We start from the raw sequence: 6,901 nt of genomic DNA on the forward strand, positions 1-6,901 counted from the left end.
AGACCCTGGTCAGATCATAACCAGGTTCTCTCATGGGTCTTACCCCATTTATCGTGGTTCCTTATCCTCAGTACTTGTATTTATTACTTCTGACTGGTGATGCTTGGCGTTCACCCAAGTAATTTTCGTAACAAAGAGTCCTTACTCGAATACGTTCTCTTTTCCTTATAGAAATAGTGTCTATAGTGCAATCACATGACACTTGCTCTTTCAACCCATTCCTTTAATATGCTTCTTTATATGTGTACTCCCAACATAATATCTCATACTCAGATGTTTCATGAAAACCTCTACCCTTGGTTGATGAACAAGATATTTTCGTGTCTCACAGTCCTAACATACTTCCACTTTTCATTATTCTTTGGTGGACTTTATTGATCAATCAGTGGAATTTATTGATCAATTAGCCTTGAGCTGGCACTACACCCTTGTCGACTTATGAATTAAGTTCTATTTCATTATAGGCTATTTCGTATCTGGTTAATTAGTATGGGATCTATAATTTCCCTGATGGAATCCGTAATTTCCCTGGTTGAATCTTATTAATGTACATTAAGTTTACCTTCTAATCTAAGGAAACTCTCCCTCCATTTGCCCTAATTGGGTTGAGACACTTCCTTAGCTCCACTCATCATTGTCTATGGTGGATTGTCTTATTATCCCATTGGTTTGTGTTTCCTAGACAAAACAAGTTCATTTGGTCTTATGGGTTATCACACCCACCATGCCATGACTTCTACTTTAAACCTTGGTGGGTCTCTTGATATATTGATCTATAAACTCCACACGTGTAATCCCCCTTTTTTTCATCCTAATGGATTACCCCGTGTTACTATCTCGGTGGACTCTATATACTGCCATAGCTAAGCTATGGTCTTACACAATCTACTCCATGTTTGACTTATTGGTAGACTACCCCGTGTTTATTGTCCTGACAGACTCCATATGCTACCAAAGCCAACTTATGGTCTTACACAATCTAACCCCATGTTTAACATCATGACAGACTACAACATATTTATTGTCCCAACAAACTCCATATGCTACCATAGTCAAGAAATGGTCTTACACCTTAAACCTCTTTTGAGGTGTCGCTATGAAGGACCTTATCGCCATCATGGTGTCGTCCTAGAGAGCCTGCTAACCGTTGTCATGGTGTTGCTTTATGGAACTTAATTACCGTCGCCACGGCATCATCCTGAAGGACTAATCGATACCATTCCCACGGTATCATCCTGAAGGACTAATCAATACCATAAGGACTAATCGATACCATTCCCTTTCACATTTAACCTTGATGCTCAAACACCATAGTGTAACCTACATAAGGAGTAGAGCTTCGGATATCACAATTTGCAGTTAGCAATATTGGATTGTAGAGTCTAACAAAATGCCATTTCCCATCCATTCACCCATTCCTCTATTTCTCCATTTCTAACCTTGATGCTCGAACACCGCAGTGTCGGCTCTACAAGGCCCGAAGCTTTGCATATCACGGTTTCTAACAAGCAATTCTTAAATTGTGGAATCTAACCAAAATCCCATTTCCCACATCCTAACTTCATCTAACTTTTCCATAATCTTTCCTCCACACAGTGCATACATTACTCAAACGTATCATACAATTTATCATTATACATATATTTCACCAGTTAATCAATCATCAATTATTTATCATAAAATAATTAGCATACGAATAGCCAAAGCTCACGAAGTATTATGTACATACACACCATAATCTTAGGCAACCTCATTATGTATTCAACCTGGTATATGCAAGTCACATGATATCATCCACCATCCGAAAGGCAAGGCGCAGAGACTCACCTAGATTCTTTTATCCCTAGTAGCCTAGTTTGTCCAAGCATTAGAGCCTCCTACATCCTGGAAGTAAAGCTTGAAAATCATTTATCGGTTAATCTAATAGTAGTAAGTCCTTAGAAACCCAGAATTATACAAAAAACTTTTAAGAGATGAGGAAGCTTACCAGTTTTCCCCAATTTCTCCACTCCTAGATTTAATCCACATGATAGCTGCAACATACAAAGCTTTCTTCTACCATAATCCCCTTCTTCTTCGAAGAGATCGAAGAAGAAGGTACTACAGAGAGAAAAGTTGGTAAACAAAATTGAGAAAATTATGTCTTCACACTCACCGATTTATATACCCCTCTGGTACGTCTTCACTACTCATTACAATAATTCATCCTTAATCATTTTGTCTCCCACTATGAAACTAGTCGATTCCATTTTAACTAAACTAGAATTGAAATCCAATTATTTATTTGCTAGTCACATTTTTCCCAAAATTCTAGGTAAATTCTGCCAACTTTCCATAAGTTCAATTAAGTCCCAAAATTCCCTAAATTATAGTTCACTTAGAGATTAGGGTGTGACAAATCTCTTACCCTTAAAGAAAATTCCTAAAAGTTCCCTTTCACACCAAATTTTAGAGGCGGACTATAAACTAATTTCCACTTTTCTTTAATAATTCCTTGTACACCTAGAGGAAGACACCTCTACTACCTCCAAATATCTTAACCTTGCCCTAGCACTTATAACTTCATCTAGAATTATTTCGTTTAAAGGATGGTTATGTCCTTACTCCATCTAGGGTGGATAATTTCACAAGGATTATTTCGTAATCATTTTGGAGGATTCTTAACTCGTACATTGGGTGAGATGGTTGTTTAGCATGAGGCTAGCGGGTGACTTTAAATTGATATAATTCATATGGTGGGTACTCGATAAATGACTAGCTCTAACGAATATTCTTGCTCTTCTGATTATCGGAGGGTTTAAGGAAAAACCCTTATAGTCTTTAACAAATGTCATTTATAGATGCGAAGACTTGAATCATATATTTGAAATCAACCAAACTTCCTTTGGACACTTGCCTATTTAAATTGAAACGTCGGATAATAAAGTGTCTTATTTGAAATCATTTTTTACCTCCTTTGTCAATTAATTTTCCTTCTATAACTTTGAGTTTTTTTATATCCTTTTCAGATTTTGTAACACCCCTAACTCGTGACCGACGCCGGTGTCGGACACGAGGGGTTAACGGCCAAACCCTCTCAAGATACCAACCAATTTGACATTACCAGTCAGGCTGGAAAACTGCGTCACCGTCACCTTAAAAATCATATCTCGAGTTTCAAAACTTGGAAACTGGTTTCATAAATTTTCCCTGAATTTAGACTCATATACCCATCCATGGATTTATTTTTAGAATTTTTGGTTGGGCCAATTGGTACAGTTTATTAGTTAAAATCACCCATGTTACAGGGACCGACTGCTCTGACCTTCGCGCGTTACAACTTGAATATCTCTCTGTACAGGGCTTTAATACTGGTGCCGTTTGTTTCTAATGAAACTAGACTCAAAATGGAATCTTTACATATAAGGCATGACTCCTAATTCTTTCTGGATAATTTATGGTAAATTTTCAAAGTCGCGACAGGGGACCCAGAAACTGTTCTGGACCTGTCTCACGAGAACCTTAATATTTCTCAGTATACTGCTCATATGGTCGTTTCGCTTCATCCATATAAAAATAGATTCATCAAGGTTCAGTTCCATAATTTACTCACTATTTAATTCTACTTCTACTATTTTTAGTGATTTTTCAATCTCATCTCACTGCTGCTGTCCGCAACAGTTACTGCAGTAGACTATGCCAATTTCATGAATTTTTCCTTGGCCTTAATCATCCATCATACATGACACAAATTATGGCCACCTTATCAAAATTTGAGTTTCTAAGACTCGTGGCTATAGGTTCTAGCATCCCACTCGACGACCACATAGGCCATTTTCACATGGCTTAAAGTTTACAACCCACAATTCAACAAAATATAATAGCCTATACATGCCAAATGCTCTTCAACAACAAAAACAATACCACAAGATTTCAGCCGGTGTGATGACTTCAACGACGGTCCCGATCACGCAAACAATACGAGTCCGAGAGACCTAAAATGGGTGACAAGAAAAACACCGAGTGAGTTTACAACTCAATAAGTCATAAGCATTCATCAATCCACTGATAAAGTTACTACTACATGTACAACAAATGAGGCTAGGTACTCGTCCATATCGAATCTATACCATAATACCTCGGACCTTTCGGTCCAATCTCGTACCAATTCATACATCCATATTTCATATTCTACACAACAAGATAATCGAAGCATTTTTACACATTAACTCATTTTCCAGCACAACCATACAATTTCAATCATCACATAGATTTAAGGCTTACCAATTTCAACCCCAAGCATGAATGTATTCTCTATTCGTCATGAGCTCGAGGTACTTACCCGATCCGCTGTCCATACTCAATTCAATGGAGACACACCCTCCATATATTTAAAGTACGCACACACAGTGCTTACTACTCGATTTCGTACACTTAGTGCCATGTAATTTAAGCCCGCACACACAGTGCCATACCCTCCGAGCTCGCACACCCAGTGCCGTATTTTTCCAGCTTGCACACTTAGTGCCATATATTTCCAGCACGCACACTTAGTGCCATATATTTCCAGCACGCACACTTAGTGCCATATATTTCCAGCACGCACACTTAGTGCCATATATTTCCAGCACGCACACTTAGTGCCGATCTCGTCACCGCATACACGTATTGCCAAGACACTTAGTGCCGAAAGCAAACTTTCTACACATTTCACTATTTCTTTTACATTCAACAAATGTCATCACTCCATACACATACATTTTCATTCATATATATATATATCATCCCATTAAACACAATTGTATAAATTTTACAATCATTTAAGCAATATCAAATACGTGCTTAATGACTTACCTTGTTTGGGGTAGAACGGTTCCAAATCGGCTACTCGTTTGCTTTCTCTTTCCTTTGTCCAATCTAGTTCCCCTTTGCTCTTGAGCTAAATCAAACAATTTACCTCTCCATCAAACACAAACATACGGCATTCACATGCATTATAATGGTTATTGCCGAATACTTAACACAACTAAGCTGAAAATTTACTCAATCTCATCTTAATTTATTGCTACTTATTTATCAAAGTTTCCAATACAAGGTATTTAACACCTATGCCCATTTGTACCCCATATGGCCGAATGCTTCATTCCTTACCCAATTAACCATCCAACAATTTTTCAGCCTCATTACCACCCTTTTCATGTCTAATTGTTTAAATACTCTCAAGCTCATTCACAAGTACTATTATACATCTCATTAAGCATTAATCATGTTGCAACATAAATTCTATAGCATGGCCGAATACTCATGCACACACACATAACAACAAGAACTCAATGGCACAAAATTTCCTTTTTGTTAAACATTCGAACTTACTCATTTCCATGCTTTCATCACAACAACATCAAAACACTCACCAAGGAAAACAACATGCATGGCCGAATTTTAACTCACCTAACAACTTAGTTTCGATTTGAGATTCAAGGAAAATTTTGAACCAATCCTCTAAATCATGCATGCATTTTCAAGAGTGGCATAAAACATACCTTCTTGTATCAAAACACCTTAGTCTAGTAAGCTCCCATGGCTGATTTTCTCAAGCTTTTTCCCCCCTTTCTTCTTAGTATATCCGGCCAAGCAAGGAGAAAATGAGAGAATGAACACCCTTTTTTTTTTCTTTCTTTCTTTGCTTTTGTTTCTCTCATGTACGGCAAGGGGGGAAGCATCCACACTTTTTTTTTTTGTTATCATCATTTTCTTTTTCCATTTCTTTAATGCTAACTTTCTTATTTTATTGTTTCCTACATGCATCACTAGTCTAACATGTTGGAGACATGTTTCCACCCATAGCATGGCCGGCCATCATGCTTCATTTTGGCTAATTTGACATGCAAGGACAACACTTTCCCACATGTATTAATAGGCCACCTTACATTTGCCTAGCACATTTCTAAATTTTCTCACATAAGTCCTATTTGATAAAAATTCACTTACAATTAACAAAATCCAAACATGAAATTTTCACACATGCATATATACATATAATGAGCATCAATTATGATGGTTAATTATTATTATGACTCGGTTTAGTGGTCCCAAACCACTTTCCGACTAGGGTCAATTTAGGGATGTCACAACTCTCCCCACTTAAGAAATTTTCGTCCCCGAAAATCTTACCGTAAATAGGCTGGGTATCGCTCTTTCATAGAGTCCTCAAGTTCCCAAGTGGCTTCTTCCATTCCGTGTTTATGCCACAACACCTTCACTAACGGGATTTTCCTATTGCGCAACTCTTTTACTTCACGCCTCATAATGTGAACGGTTCCTCTTCATAGCTCAAATTAGGCTGAATCTCAATCTCGATGGAGCAATTACGTGCGATGGATCGACCTATATCGTCAAGCATCGAGACATGAAAAACGTTGTGAATCCTTTCGAGTTCAGGGGGCAAAATTAATCGATATGCGACTGGCCCAATTCGTTCGGATACTTCATATGGCCCGATGAACCCCGGACTCAATTTGCCCTTACGACCAAATCTAAGCACCTTCTTCCAAGGTGAAACTTTGAGAAAGACCTTGTCTCCAACCTGATATTCAATATCTTTTCTTTTCAAATCCGCATACGACTTTTGGCGATCCGAAGCAGCTTTCAAACTTTCACGAATTACTCGAACCTTTTGCTCGGCATCCTTAACCAAATCAACCCCGAAGAATTTACCTTCACTAAGTTCAGTCCAGAATAATGGGTACGGCATTTACTTAATCGTATAAAGCCTCGTAAGGCGCCATCTTAATACTTGATTGAAAGCTATTGTTGTGGCGAATTCAATCAAAGGCGATACTGCTCCCATGAACCACTAAACTCAAGGATGCAACATCTCAACATATCCTCGAGTATTTGAATTATCCGTTCGGATTGACCA

The sequence above is a fragment of the Gossypium arboreum genome, chromosome 6 (genome assembly GCF_025698485.1).
Source record: "Gossypium arboreum isolate Shixiya-1 chromosome 6, ASM2569848v2, whole genome shotgun sequence".
NCBI lineage: Eukaryota > Viridiplantae > Streptophyta > Magnoliopsida > Malvales > Malvaceae > Gossypium > Gossypium arboreum.